This window comes from Salmo salar, chromosome ssa10 (genome assembly GCF_905237065.1).
Source record: "Salmo salar chromosome ssa10, Ssal_v3.1, whole genome shotgun sequence".
NCBI classification, from domain to species: domain Eukaryota; kingdom Metazoa; phylum Chordata; class Actinopteri; order Salmoniformes; family Salmonidae; genus Salmo; species Salmo salar.
In genome coordinates this window covers 73,350,899-73,371,936 of record NC_059451.1, presented here as the reverse complement: position 1 = coordinate 73,371,936, position 21,038 = coordinate 73,350,899, and the positions used below count along the sequence as shown (strand labels likewise).

At 43.9% G+C, this 21,038-nt stretch overlaps 2 protein-coding genes across 2 annotated transcripts in view; one reads left to right on the top strand and one right to left on the bottom strand.

The window, feature by feature from the left end:
* LOC106561101 (aggrecan core protein) overlaps window positions 1-21,038 on the bottom strand; it is a 52,684-nt gene that overhangs the window by 31,472 nt on the left and 174 nt on the right. The gene's annotated exons all lie outside the window — the stretch shown is intronic.
* The window catches only part of LOC106561102 (inositol hexakisphosphate and diphosphoinositol-pentakisphosphate kinase 1), a 73,927-nt gene continuing 73,429 nt past the window's right edge, over window positions 20,541-21,038 (top strand). The window contains 1 exon segment of the mRNA XM_014124745.2: window positions 20,541-20,846. The gene's annotated coding sequence lies outside the window, so the exon portion shown is untranslated.

Below are 21,038 nucleotides of genomic sequence, written 5' to 3'. Positions count from 1 at the left end.
TCTACAATATAGTAAACATTAAGAAAAACACTTGAATGAGGTGTGTCCAAACGTTTGACTGGTACTGTATGTAGGGAAATGTAAGTTGATACTGTAAATTTAAAAAGAAAGTGGTATCAAGGCAGTTGTCTTCTGTTTGGGAGTCAGACAATTTTGTGATTCATACGTTGTGAATTGATGTAACCCGGATAAAGCACTAAATCAACTTCAGTTACTGATAAACACAGCTGCTAGAATCTTGACTAGAACCAAAAAATGTGATTGTATTACTCCAGTGCTAGCCTCTCTACACTGGCTTCCTATTAAGGCTAGGGCTGATTTGAAGGTTTTACTGCTAACCTACAATGCATTACATGGGCTTGCTCCTACCTATCTTTACGATTTGGTCCTGCCGTACATACCTACACGTAAGCTACAGTCACAAGACGCAGGCCTCCTTATTGTCCCTAGAATTTCTAAGTAAACAGCTGGAGGCAGGGCTTTCTCCTATAGAGCTCCATTTTTTTATGGAATGGTCTGCCTATCCATGTGAGAGACGTAGACTCGGTCTCGACCTTTAAGTCTTTATTGAAGACTCATCTCTTCAGTAGGTCCTATGATTGAGTGTAGTCTGGCCCAGGGGTGTGAAGGTGAATGGAAAGGCACTAGAGTGACGAACCACCCTTGCTGTCTCTGCCTGGCTGGTTCCCCTCTCTACACTGGGATTCTCTGTCTCTAACCCTATTACTGTTGTTGAGTCACTGGCTTACTGGTGCTCTTCCATGCCGTCCCTAGGAGGGGTGCTTCACTTGAGTGGGTTGAGTCAATGACGTGATCTTCCTGTCTGGGTTGGCGCCCCCTTCGGGTTCATGCCGTGGGGGAGATCTTCGTGGGCTATACTCGGCCTTGTCTCAGGGTAGTAAGTTGGTGGTTGAAGTTCCCTCTAGTGGTGTGGGGGCTGTGCTTTGGCAAAGTGGGTGGGGTTATATCCTGCCTGGTTGGCCCTGTCCGGGGCTATCGTCGGATGGGGCCACAGTGTCTCCTGACCCCTCCTATCTCAGCCTCCAGTAATTATGCTGCAATAGTTTGTGTCGGGGGGCTAGGATCAGTCTGTTATATCTGGAGTATTTCTCCTGTCTTATCTGGTGTCCTGCGTGAATTTAAGTATTCTCCCTCTAACTCTTTCTCTCTCTTTCTCTATTTTCACTCTTCGCTCGGAGGACCTGAGCCCTAGGACCATGCCTCAGGACTACCTGGCCTGATGACTCCTTGCTGTCCCCAGTCCACCTGGTCGTGCTGCTGCTCCAGTTTCAACTGTTATGCCTGCGGCTATGGAACCCTGATCTGTTCACCGGACGTGCTACCTTGTCCCGGACCTGCTGTTTTCAACTCTCTCTCTACCACACCTGCTGTCTCTAACTCTGAGTGATCGGCTATGAAAAGCCAACTGGCATTTACTCCTGAGGTGCTGACCTGTTGCACCCTCTACAACCACTGTGATTATTATTATTTGACCGTGCTGGTCATCTATGAATGTTTGGACATCTTGGCCATGTACTGTTATAATCTCCACAGCCAGAAGAGGACCCCTCAGAGCCTGGTTCCTCTCTAGGTTTCTTCCTAGGTTCCTGCCTTTCTAGGAAGTTTTTCCTAGCCACCGTGCTTCTACATCTGCATTGCTTGCTGTTTGAGATTTTAGGCTGGGTTTCTGTATAGCACTTTGTGACATCGGCTGATGTAAAAATGGCTTTAGAAATACATTTGATTGATTGACGTGTCTTATAATGGCATCCAAGAGTCAATCTGCAAAGATTGTTATAAATTAAATCTAATTTTTAAAGCAAGGTCTTGGTTGTGTTTTGTTAGATGTCACCATAGTCTAGGATACAGGAAGCAGCAGTTGTGTTTCTAAAGTACTGTATTTCTAATGGATACAGTAAAACAATTATTAGATTTGTATAATAACCCAAGCTTATATCTAATTGTTTTTCTAATATAATCAATATGCTTTACAAAAGATCATTCAGAATCTATCCTCAAATGCAGATATTTCAAACAATCAACACTTTCAAGCATTGTTCCATAAAGGCTGATTTATGGCAAACAAAAATACCTGCATGATTTTAAAACCTCTGAGGCTGCATTTACACCTGAAATAGGGATTCTCAAATAAGATGCCCTGAGCCAAATATAGTGTCACAGGGCTATGTTCATACATTTACAGTCCTTTCATACGACATTAGTTACTCTGTTTGACTACTTCAGAATGCTCAAATTACAAAATCATGATGTTATTTTATTAGCTTAGTAGGCCTTCCTCAACAGTTTGTAATTCAACAAACCCACAAGGAAGACAGCAATATACACAGAACAAAAAAAATTACAAATATTTTACTGGGTTACAGTTCATATAAGGAAATCAGTCAATTGAAATAAATTCATTCGGCCCTACTGTGTGGATTTCACATGACTGGAAATACATATATGCATTTGTTGGTCACAGATACCTTAAAAAAGTGTCTGGTGTGACTACAATTTGCCTCATGCGGTGCGACACGTCTTCTTTGCATAGAGTTGATCGGGCTGTTGATTGTGGGCTGTGGAATGTTGTCCCACTTCCTCTTCAATGGCTGTGCGAAGTTCCTGGATATTGGCGGGAACTGGAACACGTTGTTGTACACGTACTGTAGATCTAGAGCATCCCAAATTTGCTCCATGGGTGACATGTCTGGTGAGTATGCAGGCCATGGAAGAACTGGGAAATGTTCAGCTTCCAGGAATTGTGTACAGATCCTTGCGACATGAGGTTGTGCATTATCATGCTGAAACATGAGGTGATAGCGGCAGATGAATGGCACAACAATGAGCCTCAGGATCTCACCACGGTATCTCTGTGCATCCAAATTGCCATCGATAAAATGCAATTGTGTTCGTTGTCCGTAGCTTATGTCTGCCCATACCATAACCCACCGCCACCATGGGGCACTCTGTTCACAACGTTGACATCAGCAAACCGCTCGCCCACACAACGCAATACACGCTGTCTGCCATCTGCCCAGTACAGTTGAAACCGGGATTCATCCGTGAAGAGCACACTTCTCCAGCGTTCCAGTGGCCATCGAAGGTGAACATTTGCCCACTGAAGTCGGTTATGACGCCGAACTGCAGTCAGGTCAAGACCCTGGTGAGGATGACGAGTGCGCAGAGGAGCTTCCCTGAGACGATTTCTGACAGTTTGTGCAGAATGTCTTTGGCTGTGCAACTCACAATAGGTTGGTGGCACCTTCATTTGGGAGGACGGGCTCATAGTAATAGCTAGAGCAGAACAAGGGGAATGGTTTCCATGTGTTTGATGCCGTTCCATTTACTCCATTCCAGGCATTATTATGAGCCATCCTACCCTCAGCAGCCTCCACTGGTGCAAACCCACAGTTTCATCAGCTGTCCGGGTGGCTGGTCTCAGATAATCCCGTAGGTGAAGAAGCCGGATGTGGAGGTCCTGGGCTGGTGTGGTTACACATGGTCTGCGGTTGTGAGGCCAAAAATTCTCTAAAACAATGTTGAAGGCGGTTTATGGTAGAGAAATTAACATTAAATTATCTGGCAACAGCTCTGGTGGACAGCTCCAATTGCACCGCCCTCAAAACATCTGTGGCATTGTGTTGTGTGACAAAACTGCACATTTTAGCCTGGCCTTGAATTGTCCCCAGCACAAGGTACACCTCTGTAATGATCATGCTGTTTTATCAGCTTCTTGATATGCCACACCTGTCAGGTGGATGGATTATCTTGGCAAAGGAGAAATGTTCACTAACAGGGATGTAAACAAATTTGTGGACAAAATTTTTGAAAAATAAGATTTTTGTGCATATAGAACATTTCAGCGATCTTTTATTTCAACTCATGAGACATGAGACTAACAATTACATTTACATTTAAGTCATTTAGCAGACGCTCTTATCCAGAGCGACTTACAAATTGGTGCATTCACCTTATGATATCCAGTGGAACAACCACTTTACAATAGTGCATCTAAATCTTTTAAGGTGGGGGGGGGGGGTTAGAAGGATTACTTTATCCTATCCCAGGTATTCCTTAAAGAGGTGGGGTTTCAGGTGTCTCCGGAAGGTGGTGATTGACTCCGCTGTCCTGGCGTCGTGAGGGAGCTTTTGACATGTTGTGTTTATTTTTGTTCAGTGTAGTTCTGTTTTTTGGTAAATATATTAATAAAGAGATAGGGAAACTTCTTAAAAAGACATTACAATAATTCCAAGGGACATTAACAGTAGCACACAAACTCCAGACTTCATTTTAAGAAGGTGGATAAAGAAATTCTCATTGATGGATTCCTGGCATTCATTCTCCACAACCAACAGATGCTGGTGTCACCTGGGATTGGGCCACAGTCATCTCTATGGGGTTTAGCTGTATACTGCACTGTAGTAGTCCCTGGCGTTAATGCCACAGCGCCCGGCCATAAGAGCTTCTTTCACTCAGCCTCCCATCTCCTCTCCTCCGCTCAGGGCTCTGACACAGCCACTCACTGTCTGTCAGGAGAAAAGTCTGCTTTTTTACATCCCTCCATAGAAATGAATGGCTGTATTATGGGAGGCAGGGCCTAGTCATTACATATATAGCCTGTATATGCAATGTATAACCCAATTGATGGCCCCATTTTCTATGCCAACTTATTGGGATGTCTGTGCCAACTGGATGTACTGGAAATCATATAATGAACATTGCATTCTGAGAACAGACTGGTGAATGATATAGGTAGAGTAACAGATGAGACAGTTAAAGGCACTGTTAAAAAAAATAAAAAATTGTTAGGCGACAAATATGAGATCAAAAGTGATGTTTTATTCATACTCTGAGACAAGAGTAAAAGTTGGAACTGTTATTGCTAGTTTAGCTACTGTACAAGAACGCACGTTTGTACCGTATCACATTGTAATGACGTGCCACTCATCCTGACAACCCATTCACATGTAAAGCAAAACAGTACCGTACGACGTTCAGTACATAGCAGGGGCATCATAGCAAACGGGCTATGACAGATTAGAGTTTAACTTGAATACCACTTACTCATCATAAGTTCCATGCTGAAATTTGGATCCTTTCTGTTCAATTAGATCATTCCTGGACAATATTTCTGTCCATTTAGGGGACCTCATTTGGCTCAAGAGCACCCCCAGAGGCAAATGTTCCTTACAGTAACTAACTCGGTTGAGAGTTGTACATTACTGGAAATCTCTGACAGACTAATCTTGTAGTAATTTTCTAAGAATAATCAACATACTATAGTTTCAGCCCAAAATTCGACAATGGTGTAATTCATTAGAGTTCTAATTTTAGACTAGTGAGATTCATGAATCATACTAACAGCCTGGAAACGTTCCTCTCCTTTTTGGGCGTCTTGACGAGGTTGAGGAAAGTATGAGTAGGAGAAAGACTTGGTTAACTCCTTTCCCTTTCCATAGACCATTAGGAAAACTAAACACACACACTAGGTACATACACTCACCCCTATAAGTCTCCAACTGGACAGGTTTTCTTTTTTTACCATTGGCTATGTGGCTAATTTAGTCAGGAAAAACAATGACACATACAGAGTTTATCAAACGTTTTTCCTTCAGAAGATGGATCGAAGCTTATGCCTGATGGTCCTAAATGTTTTAAACGGCTCACTCAGCACCGGGGCTAAATTATATGGTATTGCGTTCTTTACACAAACCTCTTCACCCCATATTTCCTCTAGCTCTCTCTCCTTGTAAACCAAGAGCAATAAACTATGAACAAAGCCCTGGTTTCTTCCCAGGAAAACCAAGATGGCCGCCACTGACTCAGGAGCACTGTCACCAGACCTGGCCGGTCGACCCATTGGGCTCTGGGGAGAATAAAGGGCGCCTAAGAGTGTTTTGCTGCCTTTGCTGCCATCGCTTTTGGGCATATTACATAATCATATCCAACTGTACACTGTAGAATCAGAGTGGTGGTTGAGAGGTGGTAAGGGGTGGGGTGGGGTTGGGGAAAATTGGAGAGGGGTGAGTATTGGTTTTTATGGAACACTATTTCCTTATGCCACAGTACAGACTGGCCTCCCCACCCTGGTTTTTTGACAAATAACCAGGCCCACACAACTCACACGACCTGTCTGGCATGCCAGGGCTGTCTATACATATGCCTGAGTGTCAGTGTGCAAATGGATCATCCTAATTTATATCTACTGTTTGTGCATGGAAATTCATCTGGGTCTGTTAGTAATTTTATGCCTCAGTTGGCCATGTTTGGTTTTTGCAGGTTGAATGACCTTGAATTAGCTAAACTTGTAAAATGTATTTATGTTACTAATTATGTACAGACTCGCCACTCCCATGCTTTATCTGGAGACAGTTTCTTCAACATCACATCAAATCAAACTTTATTTGTCACATGCGCCGAATACAGCAAGTGTAGACTTTACCGTGAAATGCTTACTTACAAGCCCTTAACCAACAGTGCAGTTCAAGAAGAGTTAAGAAAATATTTACCAAGTAGGCTAAAATAAAAAGTAATAATAAAAAGTAACAGAATAAGAATAACGAGGCTATATACAGGGGGCACCGGTACCGAGTCAGTGTGTGAGGGTACAGGTTGTTGAGGTCATTTGTACATGTAGGTGGGGGTGAAGTGACTATGCATAGATAATGAACAGGGAGTAGCAGCAGTGTACAAAAAGGGGGTGGAGGGAGGGGGCAATTTTATTAATTGTTCAGCAGTCTTATGGCTTGGGGGTAGAAGCTGTTGAAGAGCCTTTTGGTCCTAGACTTGACGCTCCGGTACCACTGGCCGTGCGATAGCAGAGAAAACAGTCTATAACTTGGGTGACTGGAGTCTCTGACAATTTTATGGGCTTTCCTCTGACACCACTTATTGTATAGGTCCAGGATGGCAGGAAGCTTGGCCCCAGTGATGTACTGGGCCATTCGCACTACCCTCTGTAGTGCCTTACGGTCAGATGCCGAGCAGTTGCCATACCAGGCGGTGATGCAACCGGTCAGGATGCACTCGATGGTGCAGCTGTCAAACCTTTTCAGGATCTGTGGACCCATGCCAAATCTTTTCAGTCTCCTAAGGGGAAAAGTTTTTGTCGTGCTCTCTTCACGACTGTCTTGGTATGTTTGGACCATGATAGTTCGTTGGTGATGTGGACACCGAGGAACTTGAAACTCTTGACCCACTCCACTACAGCCCATCGATGTTAATGGGGGCCGGTTCGGCCCGCCTTTTCCTGTAGTCCACGATCAGCTCCTTTGTCTTGCTCACATTGAGGGAGAGGCCAGTTTTCTGACCTCCTCCCTATAGGCTGTCTCATCGGTGATCAGGCCTACCACTGTTGTGTCGTCAGCAAACTTAATGATGGTGTTGGAGTCGTGTTTGGCCACGCAGTCGTGGGTGAACAGGGAATACAGGAGGGGACTAAGTACACACCCCTGAGGGGCCCCGGTGTTAGCGATCAGTGTGGCACATGTGTTGTGGCCTTCTCTTACCACCTGGGGGCGGCCCGTCAGGAAGTCGACGATCCAATTGCAGAGGGAGGTGTTTAGTCCCAGAGTCCTTAGCTTAGTGATGAGCTTCATGGGCACTATGGTGTTGAACGCTGAGCTGTAGTCAATGAACAGCATTCTCACATAGGTGTACCTTTTGCCTAGGTGAGCAAGGGCAGTGTGGAGAGTGATTGAGATTGCGCCATCTGTGTTTCTGTTGGGGTTCTATGCGAATTAGAGTGGGTCTAGTGTGTCCGGGAGGATCCTGTTGATGTGAGCCATGACCAGCCTTTCAAAGCACTTCATGGCTACCGATGTGAGTGCCACGGGGCGGTAATCATTTAGGCAGGTTACCTTTGCTTCCTTGGGCACAGGGACTGAAACATGTAGGTATTACAGACTCGGTCAGGGAGAGGTTGAAAATGTCAGTGAAGACACTTGACAGTTGGCCCGCGCATGCTTTAAGTACAAGTCCTGGTAATCCGTCTGGCCCAGCGGCTTTGTGAATGTTGACTTGTTTAAAGGTTTTGTTCACATCAGCTACCGAGAGCGTTATCACACAGTCATCCAGAACAGCTGGTGCTCTTGTACATGCTTTAGTGTTGCTTGCCTTGAAGTGAGCATAAAAGGCATTTAGCTCGTCTGGTAGGCTCGCGTCACTGGGCAGCTCGCGTCTGGGTTTCCCTTTGTAATCCGTAATAGTTTTCAGGCCCTGCCACATCCGACGAGTGTCAGAGTATTGGCGCTTTGCTTGATTACATTTACATTTTAGTCATTTAGCAGACGCTCTTATCCAGAGCGACTTACAGTAGTGAAAGCATACATTTCATACATTTTGTCTCCATACTGGTCCCCCGTGGGAATCGAACCCACAACCCTGGCATTGCAAACACCATGCTCTACCAACTGAGCCACACAGGACCCGTTTGATGGTTCATCTGAGTGCATAGCAGCATTTCTTATAAGCGTCCGGATTAGTCTCCCACTCCTTGAAAGCGGCAGCTCTAGCCTTTAGCTTGATGTGGATGTTGTCTGTAATCCATGACTTCTGGTTGGAATATGTACGTGCAGTCACTGTGAGGACGACGTCATTGATGCACTTACTGATGAAGCCGATGACTGAGGTGGTGCACTCCTCAATGCACTCCTCAAGTCCGCATTTCTTATAAGTGTCCGGATTAGTCTCCCACTCCTTGAAAGCGGCATCTCTAGCCTTTAGCTCGATGCGGATGTTGTCTGTATCCATGACTTCTGGTTGGGATATGTACGTGCAGTCACTGTGAGGACGACGTCATTGATGCACTTACTGATGAAGCCGATGACTGAGGTGGTGCACTCCTCAATGCCATTGGATGAATCCTGGAATATATTCCAGTCTGTGCTAGCAAAACAGTCCTGTAGCGTAGCATTCGCGTCACCTGACCACTTCCGTATTGAGCGAGTCACTGGTACTTCCTGCTTTAGTTTTTGCTTGTAAGCAGGAATCAGGAGGATAGAATTTTGATCAGATTTGCCAAATGGAGGGAGGGGGAGAGATTTGTATGCATCTCTGTGTGTGGAGTAAAGGTGGTCTAGGATTTCTTTTCTCTGGTTGCACATGTGACATGCTGGTAAAAATTTGGTAAAACAGATTTAATTATGCCTGCATTAAAGTCCCCGGCCACTAGGAGCACCGCTTCTGGGTGAGCATTTTCTTCTTTGCTTATGGCCTTATAGAGTTGTTTGAGAGCAGTCTTAGTGCCAGCTTCGTTCTGTGGTGATAAATAGACGGCTACGAATAATATAGATGAGAACTCTTGGTAGATAGTGTGGTCTACAGCTTATCATAAGGTACTCTACCTCAGGTGAGCAATACCTCAAGACTTCTTTAATATTAGACATCGCACACCAGCTGTTATTAACAAATAGACACACACCCCCACCCCTCATCTTACCAGAGGTAGCGTCTCTGTTCTGCCGGTGCATGGAAAATCCTGGCAGCTCTATATTGTCCGTATCGTCGTTCAGCCATGTCTCGGTGAAACATAAGATGTTACATTTTTTGATGTCCCGTTGGTAGAATAATCTTAATCGTAGGTCATCAATTTTATTTTCCAATGATTGCACGTTAGCAAGAAGAACGGATGGCAATGGGAGTTTACTCGCTCGCCTATGGATTCTCAGAAGGCTGCCCGATCTGCGGCCCCTTTTTCTGCGTCTTTTCTTCACGCAAAAGGAGTGGATCTGGGCCTGTTCCAGTGAAAGCAAGATATCCTTCTCATCGGACTCGTTAAAGGAAAACGTTTCTTCCAGTCCGCGGTGAGTAATCCCTGTAATCAAAGTTATTTTCGGTCATAAGAGATGGAAGCAGCAACATTATGTACACAATTAGTTAAAAAATAAGTTACACAAAAAAACTAACAAAATGGCACAATCGGTTGGGAGAATGTAAAACGTCAGCCATGTTCTTTGGCACCATCTTTTCCACATAACATATATAGTTCAAACAAGTATGCACTCAGTCAGGGACAGACTTTGCGATTTGGAGGCCCCAGGCAGAAGACAGTCTTAAAAACATGACCGGTTGTGTTCATGATGCATGAAAAGGTAATTACATTTTACAGCTAAATTACATGTCTTTACTATAAAATCCATTATCTGATTGTCAAACAAATCGTTAAAAAAATTAGGTTACCTTTGCACATTCATCGAAAATAATTCCAGCATCTGAACAATGTACTGTGCACATGCCAACCTTCCTTAAATTCGCAAGTGGCTGAAACTATCTCACCGGAGAAAGCCTCAGAGCAAGCAAAACAGTGTCCCTCTGTCTTACTATATGTAGCCCATGTATCTGATGCTGTCTGGCCAAAAAGAGTATGACATGCCTTTTTACTAAAGAAATGTTTTAACTGAGGTAATTTTTCATTTAAAATTAAATCTTCATTATTTATTTTAATTTTAACTTGCCTCACACTGAAAGCACCTCATTGTTGCTTACATCTAGACGTTCCGCTAGCGGAACACCTGCTCCAATATCCAATGATAGGCGTGGCGCGAATTACAAATTCCTCAAAAATACAAAAACTTCAATTTTTCAAACATATGACTATTTCACAGCATTTTAAAGACAAGACTCTCCTTTATCTAACCACACTGTCCGATTTCAAAAAGGTTTTACAGCGAAAGCAAAACATTAGATTATGTCAGCAGAGTACCAAGCCAGAAATAATCAGACACCCATTTTTCAAGCTAGCATATAATGTCACAAAAACCCAGAAGACAGCTAAATGCAGCACTAACCTTTGATGATCTTCATCAGATGACACACCTAGGACATTATGTTATACAATACATGCATGTTTTGTTCAATCAAGTTCATATTTATATCAAAAAACAGCTTTTTACATTAGCATGTGACGTTCAGAACTAGCATACCCCCGCAAACTTCCGGAGGAATTTGCTAACAATTTACTAAATTACTCACGATAAACGTTCACAAAAAGCATAACAATTATTTTAAGAATTATAGATACAGAACTCCTCTATGCACTCGATATGTCCGATTTTAAAATAACTTTTTGGTGAAAGCACATTTTGCAATATTCTAAGTACATAGCCCAGCCATCACGGGCTAGCTATTTAGACACCCGGCAAGTTTAGCACTCACCAATATCAGATTTACTATTATAAAAGTTTCATTACCTTTGTTGTCTTCGTCAGAATGCACTCCCAGGACTGCCACTTCAATAACAAATGTTGGGTTGGTCCAAAATAATCCATCGTTATATCCGAATAGCGACGTTTTGTTCGTGCGTCCCAGACACTATCCGAATGGTAAAGAAGGGTCGCGCGCATGGCGCAATTCGTGACAAAAAAAATCTAAATATTCCATTACCGTACTTCGAAGCATGTCAACCGCTGTTTAAAATCAATTTTTATGCCATTTTTCTCGTAGAAAAAGCGATAATATTCCGACCGGGAATCTCCTTTTCGGCAAACAGAGGAAAAAATCACAAAGACGGGGGCGGCCAGGTCACACGCCTAAGCCCACAGTCCCTTGATCGGACACTTGAGAAAGGCGATAATGTGTTTCAGCCTGGGGCTGGGATGACGACATTCTGTTTTTTCCCGGGCTCTGAGCGCCTATGGACGACGTAGGAAGTGTCACGTTAGAGCAGAGATCCTTTGTAAAAGATAGAGATGGCAAAGAAGTTCCAGAAATGGTCAGACAGGCCACTTCCTGTAAAGGAATCTCTCAGGTTTTGACCTGCCATTTGAGTTCTGTTATACTCACAGACACCATTCAAACAGTTTTAGAAACTTTAGGGTGTTTCCTATCCATATATAATAAGTATATGCATATTCTAGTTACTGGGTAGGATTAGTAACCAGATTGAATCGGGTACGTTTTTTATCCAGCCGTGAAAATACTGCCCCCTAGCCATAAGAGGTTAATTTCAATGAAAGTCACGTTTTCAATCATATCACTTTAAAAAATGCACAGGAACTTTGGCAGGGTGGAATAGTCCATCCTAAACCAGTCTGTGGGGGATTAATGACACTTGTTTCTACTATTATGAAAAAATGTATTATATTGATATTAAATATACACTGAGTGTACAAAACATTAAGAACACCTGCTCTTTCTATAATAGACTGATCAGGTGAATCCAGGTGAAAGCTATGATCCCTTACAGATGTCACTTGTTAAATCCACTTCAATCAGTGAAGATGAACGGGAGGTTATAGGTTAAAGAAGGATTTGCCTGGAGACAATTGAGACATGGATTGTGTGAATGGGCATGACAAAAGATTGAAGTGCCTTTGAATGGGGTATGGCTGTACTGTAGGTGGTTTGTAATGTATCAAGTAATGCAACGCTGCTGGGTTTTTCACAGTCCACAGTTTCCCGTGTGTATCAAGAATGGTCATCCAGCCAATTTGACACAACTGTGGGAAGCATTGGCTTCAGCATGGGCCAGCATCGCTGTGGAACGCTTTCGATACCTTGTAGAGTCCATGCCTTGACGAATTGAGGCTGTTTTGAAGGCAAAAGGGCGTGGTGCAACTCAATAATAGGAAGGTGTTCTTAATGTTTTGTACACTCAGTGTATGTATATGTGTGGAAATAATTTAGCAGGCCATGGGGGGGCCTCAAGTGGTGAAATTATGACTTTTTAAAAAAGATTACTAGTATATATATGTTTTATTATGCCCAGCTCACAATGCCCCTTTGATGATGTGAGGCTTGAGGCAATTGCCTCTTCTACCTAATGGTAAGTCCGCCACTGCACTCAGGTAAATCCTTAGGTGTAGTGTCATTCACCAGCCAAATGTCTGATGATGAGGCTACTTCTGGTAGATTTATTTGGCCAATATTAAGATGGCGCAAACACATCCCAATTCATCAAAGATCTCAAGGACAATATTGGTGACTAGACAAACTCTGATCCCACCTCCCCTCATTGCCCTACTGTCTCTTGATGTTGAGTAGTTACAGTAACACTATTCACATCACTTCCAAAAGGACCTCAGTCACTATCACCTTTTGAACAGCACTTTGCACATTTCGCAATGCTGCTCAGTGAATCAAATCACATGCACATCAATGTGATTTATACGGTTGGCTTAGGTGTAACATCCTGGTCCTGGAAACCCACCGGTTTATGTTCCAGTCTAGCACTGATACACATGATTCAAATAGTCAACGGTTTGATTTAGTTGATTAATGTAATCAGGTGTGTTAGTGCTGGGACATAACAGCCTTCACACCTCATAGGACCAACAATATCACAAATTAAATCTAAGAATAAAAACTGGAATTGTACATAATAATTTGTACAATTGTAAACAAAAGTTTAATTTCAGAAACACAAACTGAATTTCAATCAATGTCATGCACACACTCCAGACGGTAGATGGCAGTGACGAACCCCTTTGATTTTAAAGAACAAATCCAACTTTAAAAAAAAAATTAAACATACCCAGACCCACCTGCTCACACCCCCATCTCCAGCGCCCGTATCACTCTCCGCCACATGGCTTCAAACTGTACCATTTTGTTCCTCTCCATTGCCCATGCACTTTCAACATTTAGATAATAAACATTAGACCTTTTTTATTGTGTTAACGATGGAAGATTGGTTTACTTCCAGTTTTTAAGTATGAGAGCTGGTGTAACTGAGTCAGGATTGTAACCCTCCTTGCTCGCACACACTTTATCAGTTCTGCCCACCAATTTTTTATAGGATTGAGGTCAGGGCTTTGTGATGGCCACTCCAATACCTTGACTTTGTTGTCCTTAAGCCATTTTGCCACAACTTTGGAAGTATGCTTGGGGACATTGTCTATTTGGAAGACCCATTTGCGACCAAGCTTTAACTTCCTGACTGATGTCTTGAGATGTTGCTTCAATATATCCACATAATTTTCCTCCCTCATGATGCCATCTATTTTGTGAAGTGCACCAGTCCCTCCTGCAGCAAAGCACCCCCACAACATGATGCTGCCACCCCCGTGCTTCACGGTTGGGATGGTGTTCGTCAGCTTGCAAGCGTCCCCCTTTTTCCTCCAAACATAACAATGGTCATTATGGCCAAACAGTTCTATTTTTGTTTCATCAGACCAGAGGACATTTCTCCAAAAAGTACAATCTTTGTCCCCATGTGCAGTTGCAAACCGTAGTCTGGCTTTTTTATGGCGGTTTTGGAGCAGGGGCTTCTTCCTTGCTGAGCGGTCTTTCAGGTTGTGTCAGTATAGCACTCGTTTTACTGTGGATATAGATACTTTTGTACCTGTTTCCTCCAGCATCTTCACAAGGTCCTTTGCTGTTGTTCTGGGATTGATTTGCACTTTTTGCACCAAAGTACGTTCATCTCTAGGAGACAGAACGCGTCTCCTTCCTGAGTAGTGTGACGGATGCGTGGTCCAATGGTGTTTATACTTGCGTACTATTGTTTGGACAGATGAATGTGGAACCTTCAGGCATTTGGAAATTGCTCCCAAGGATGAACCAGACTTGTGGAGGTCTTCATTTTTTTCTGAGGTCTTGGCTGATTTCTTTTGATTTTCCCATGATGTCAAGCAAAGAGGCACTGAGTTTGAAGGTAGGCCTTGAAATACCTCCACAGGTACACCTCCAATTGACTCAAATGATGTCAATTACTCTATCAGAAGCTTCTAAAGCCATGAAATCATTTAAATTCTGGGGATGAGCATACGCATCTGCAATGTGTACCCATTGTTCCTCTTTAGTGCATTTAACTATATGTCACAGGTAAAAGACCTGGGTGGCAAGTTGATACAATTCCAAGTCTGGAAGGATAAAAAGCACCCTCAGACTTTTTATTCTATGAGTTTTATTTGCCCATCTGAACTAGTATACTTTTTTTTGAATATCTTTGGTGGGGTAATCAGTATTACTGAGAATAAATATAGAAACGTTAGTAGCCATGCCATTCTGAAGTGTTTATTTTACCTCTAAGAATTTTTTAAAATTTATTTCACCTTTATTTAACCAGGTAGGCTAGTTGAGAACAAGTTCTCATTTACAACGGCGACCTGGCCAAGATAAAGCAAAGCAGTGCGACAAAAAACAACCACACAGAGTTACACGTGGGATAAACAAACGTACAGTCAATAACACAATAGAAAAATCTATACACAGTGTGTGCAAATGGAGTAAGGAGGTAAGGCAATACATAGGCCATAGTAGCGAAGTAATTACAATTTAGCAAATTAACACTGGAGTGATAGATGTGCAGATGATGATGTGCAAGTAGAAATACTGGTGTGCAAAAGAGCAAAAAAAGTAAATAAAAACAATATGGGGATGAGGTAGGTAGTTGGATGGGCTATTTACAGATGGGCTATGTACAGCTGCAGCGATCGGTAAGCTGCTCAGATAGCTGATGTTTAAAGTTAGTGAGGGAGATATAAGTCTCCAACTTTAGCGATTTTTGCAATTCATTCCAGTCATTGGCAGCAGAGAACTGGAAGGAAAGGCAGCCAAAAGAGGTGTTGGCTTTGGGGATGACCAGTGAGATATACCTGCTGGAGCGTGTGCTACGGGTGGGTGTTGCTATGGTGACCAGTGACCTGCGATAAGGCAGAGCTTCACCTAGCAAAGGCTTATAGATGACCTGGAGCCAGTGGGTTTGGCGACGAATATGTAGCGAGGGCCAGCCGACGAGAGCATACAGGTTGCAGTGGTGGGTGGTATATGGGGCTTTGGTGACAAAACACATGGCACTGTGAAAGACTGCATCCAGTTTGCTGAGTAGAGTGTTGGAGGCTATTTTGTAAATGACATCACCGAAGTCAAGGATCGGTAGGATAGTCCGTTTTATGAGGGTATGTTTGGCAGGAGGCTTTGTTGCGAAATAGGAAGCCAATTCTAGATTTAATTTTGGATTGGAGATGCTTAATATGAGTCTGGAAGGAGAGTTTACAGTCTAGCCAGACACCTAGGTATTTGTAGTTGTCCACATATTCTAAATCAGAACCGTCCAGAATAGTGATGCTAGTCGGGCGGGCGGATGCGGGCAGCGATTGGTTGAAGAGCATGCATTTAGTTTTACCAGCATTTAAGAGCAGTTGGAGGCCACGGAAGGAGAGTTGTATGGCATTGAAGCTCGTTTGGAGGTTTGTTAACACATTGTCCAAAGAAGGGCCAGATGTATACAGAATGGTGTCGTCTGCGTGGATCAAGGAATCACCCGCAGCAAGAGCGACCTCGTTGATATATACAGAGAAAAGAGTCAGCCCGAGAATTGAACCCTGTGGTACCCCCATAGAGACTGCCAGAGGTCTGGACAACAGGCCCTCCGATTTGACACACTGAACTCTATCTGAGAAGTAGTTGGTGAACCAGGCAAGGCAGTCATTTGAGAAACCAAGGCTGTTGAGTCTGCCGATAAGAATATGGTGATTGACAGAGTTAAAAGCCTTGGCCAGGTCGATGAAGACGGCTGCACAGTACTGTCTTTTATCGATGGCGGTTATGATATCGTTTAGTACCTTGAGCGTGGCTGAGGTGCACCCGTGACCAGCAGGGAAACCGGATTGCACAGCAGAGAAGGTACGGTGGGATTCGAAATGGTCAGTGATCTGTTTGTTAACTTGGCTTTTGAAGACCTTAGAAAGGCAGGGCAGGATGGATATAGATCTGTAACAGTTTGGGTCTAGAGTGTCACCCCCTTTGAAGAGGGGGATGACCGCGGCAGCTTTCCAATTTTTAGGAATCTCAGACGATACGAAAGAGAGGTTGAACAGACTAGTAATAAGGGTTGCAACAATGGAGGCGGATAATTTTAGAAAGAGAGGTTCCAGATTGTCTACCCCAGCTGATTTGTACGGGTCCAGGTTTTGCAGCTCTTTCAGAACATCAGCTATCTGGACTTGGGTGAAGGAGAAGCTGAGGAGGCTTGGCAAGTAGCTGCAGGGGGTGCGGAGCTTTTGGTCGAGGTTGGGGTAGCCAGGTGGAAAGCATGGCCAGCCGTAGAGAAATGCTTATTGAAATTCTCGATTATCGTGGATTTATCGGTGGTGACAGTGTTTTCTAGTGCAGTGGGCAGCTGGGAGGAGGTGCTCTTGTTCTCCATGGACTTTACAGTGTCCCAAAGCTTTTGGGAGTTAGCGCTACAAGATGCAAATTTCTACTTGAAAAAGCTAGCCAGCCTTTGCTTTCCTAACTGACTGTGTTCCTGACTTCCCTGAAAAGTTGCATATCGCAAAGACTATTCGATGCTAGTGCAGTACGCCACAGGATGTTTTTGTGATGGTCGAGGGCAGTCAGGTCTGGAGTGAACCAAGGGCTATATATGTTCTTAGTTCTACATTTTTTGAAAGGGGCATGCTTATTTAAGATGGTGAGGAAATTACTATTAAAGAACAACCAGGCGTCCTCTACTGACGGGATGAGGTCAATATCCTTCCAGGATACCCGGGGCTAGGTCGATTAGAAAGGCCTGCTCGCTGAAGTGTTTTAGGGAGTGTTTGACAGTGATGGGGGTGGTCGTTTGACCGCGGACCCATAACGGATGCAGGCAATGAGGCAGTGATCGCTGAGATCCTGATTGAAAACAGCAGAGGTGTATTTGGAGGGCAAGTTGGTCAGGATAATATCTATGAGGGTGCCCATGTTTACGGTTTAGCGTTGTACCTGGTGGGTTCCTTGATCATTTATGTGAGATTGAGGGCATCTAGCTTAGATTGTCAGACGGACGGGGTGTTAAGCTTATCCCAGTTTAGTTCACCTAACAGAACGAACTCTGAAGATAGACGGGGGCAATCAATTCACATATGGTGTCCAGAGCAGAGCTGGGAGCTGAGGCAGCAACAGTGAGAGACTTATTTCTAGAGACATTTCTTTTAAAAACTGTTTTGGCATAGACCTGGAAAGCATGACAGAACTTTGCAGGCTATCTCTGCAGTAGATTGCAATTCCTCCCCCTTTGGCAGTTCGATCTTGAGGGAAAATGTTGTAGTTGGGGATGGAAATTTCAGAATTTTTGGTGGCCTTCCTAAGCCAGTATTCAGACATGGCAAGGACATCAGGGTTGGCGGAGTGTGCTAAAGCAGTGAGTAAAACAAACTTAGGGAGTAGGCTTCTGATGTTAACATGCATGAAACCAAGGCTTTTACGATTACAGAAGTCAACAAATGAGAGAGCCTGGGGACACACAGGGCCTGGGTTAACCTCAACATCACCCGAGGAACAGAGGAGGAGTAGGATGAGGGTACGGCTAAAGCCTATCAGAACTGGCCGTCTAGTGCGTTGGGAACACAGAATAAAAGGAGCAGATTTCTGGGCATGGTAGGATAGATTCAGGGCATAATGTACAGACAGGGGTATGGTAGGGTGCGGGTACAGTGGAGATAAACCTAGGCATTGAGTGACGTTAAGAGAGGTGCATCTCTGGAGGCACTAGTTATGCTAGGTGAGGTTACCGCATGTGTTGGAGGTGGGACAAAAGAGCTATCTGAGGCATGTTGAGTGGGACTAGGGGATCCGCAGTAAAATAAAACAATGATAACTACCCTAAACAACAGTATACAAGGCATATTTACATTAGAGAGAGACATAAAGCGAGGCATAAAGCAATCACAGGTGTTAATTGGGAGAGCTAGCTAAGACAACGCGTAAGACAACAACAGCTAATCAGCGAAGACAACAACAACAGGTAAAATGGCGATGAATGGGCAGAGAGGGTCAGTTAACTACACACAGGGCCTGAGTCCGGGGCTGGGGCCGACATATAAACAAAATAAAGAAAATGGAGTACCGTGATTAATGAACAGTCCAGCAGGCATCAACTATGTAGCCAAGTGATCATAGGGTCCAGTGAACAGCAATAGCACAGGGAAGCCGATAGGTAGTCGTTACTACGCTAGGTGAGCGGGAGACACCATGTTCAGAAAGTTACTAGGCCGGGGCTAGCAGAAGCATCTTCAACAATTGCCAATTGGTCCAGGCCAATTGGCAAAATAATTATTGTAGCTGGAGTAATTTAGTTTGCTAGCCGGGAGATGCACCTGGCTCGAGGCTAACTGATGCTAGCTTCGGGACAAGGGTGTTAGCCACTATAGCCACTCGGTAGCAGCTAGCTAGCTGCGATGATCCGGTGCAAAGGTCAAGAGCTTACGGTAGGAATCCGGTAATGTAGTGGCTTCTAGTCGTGTTAGTGTAGAGTCCGGGAGGCATCAGCTGTGTAGCCGAGTGATCATAGGGTCCACTGAGCAGGCTGGGAGATGGGCCTGACTCAAGGCTAGCTTCGGGCTGGGCCACTCGGTGGCAGCTAGCTAGCTGCGATGATCCGGTGTAATGGTCCAGAGCTTATGGCAGGAATCCAGTGATGTAGTGGAGAAAAGCAGTCCGATATACTCATGGTTGATATCGCGCTGTGCAGACTGGCAGGTATTATCCAGGCTAAAAGCGGCTGGTGTCTGAGTTAAAGGTAAAGGCCGCTAGCAATGGCTAACAATGACTAAATAGCTAGTAGCTAATTAGCTGGTTAGCTTCTGATGGCTAGCTCCTGATAGAGGTTCTAGCTATAAGGTATAAAAATAGCAGATCCGTATCACATTGGGTGAGGCGGGTTGCCGGAAGGTATATTTAATTAAAAAATGTAAAAAGAGATTGAAATATATACAAAAAAGACAAAAAAAACATAACATTTACAAGGGACAACAACAAACGCGTCCGCACTGCTACGCCATCTTGGATTGAAGAATGGGAAGATTTTTCCATTTAATTAGATCTGCTTTCATATTGTTGAGTGGTGGGATAAAGTTATCTTTATACAGTATATTTGTTGTTTGTTGTCACTTATTAAGCATCCAACTTGAAAGGAAAGAGGAAGCCCATCCACAACATTGCCGGCCACGCAGACCTGGTGAAGAGAGTGGTGAAACAGAGAAGACATTGTCTGTTCTTCTGAGCTTTGATGCAGAGTCTTTACCCGACGGAGTTAAGTTAGGATGTGAGAGCTTTTGTTTCCCGAAGCCATTACAGTGTTTTAGGTGACAAGCTTACAGTATGGTCATGTTGCAGTAGTGTGTAGGAGGGCGATTCCTAGATGTGAGGAGTGTGCAGGAGGGCATGAGACAACGGATTGTGTACTACCAGTGGAAGAGGTTGTGTGTGTTAACTGTATGGGAGACCAGCAGTGTCCGTTGAGAGAAAGGTATGTTGAGGTTGCCAGGATCAGAGTAGTACAGAAGGTGTCATATGCTGAGGCAAGGAAGAGAGTGGTAGAGGAAGATGGGTCCAGGGCGAGGGAGCCTAAGAGGATCCCTGTGAGTAGGCAGAGAGCAATAAAATGTGATATGAATAACATGTGCTATAGTAATGTTGAATATTTAGCATTCATGGCAATGGTTATCAACTGTACCGCAGAAATGGAACATAAATCACATAAATTGCTGTGGTGCTGGCAGCTGCAGAGAAGTACTCGGGCGTATGAGATTTTACTGCAGAATAGTTACAAGCAGTGTTGCGCAATAGTATCCTGTCTTCCCAGGCTGCCTCCCCTGGTGTAGGATCAGATAGGGCCAAGTAGTGGAAATGGGTGTAGGGTTAGTTGAGGGGGGCAATTTTTCTACGAAGTTTAATATACTCAGGAACAGTAGGTGTAAACAGCGCTAGATAAGAGGAATTGATGGATAGGGAGGCCGTGACCGGCATCACACGCCAGTACAGTAGGTGGTGGTGTATAGACATCACGGTTGCGATCCGCCAATACAAGTTTAAGAAAAAGAAGAAAAACATTACCGAGATCAACTTTCGCGGTTGCACAACAAAACAACTATCAAGGGACAAAGAACTTGACAGCTGGTTATAACTCAAATTATCAATAAGTAAGTGATTGTATTTTAAGACCGCAACAATTCTTACACTATTCTTTATCGACACTGCGGTGTACTGACTGTCGGCTGTAATGTAAAGTGTACTTAGTCACGTTGTAACGAAGTATAGGCTGCAGTGGTCTACATTGTAATATGTATTGTCAAGCTAAACAATTAACGTTAGGCACCGAGGAGAGGTTGTTA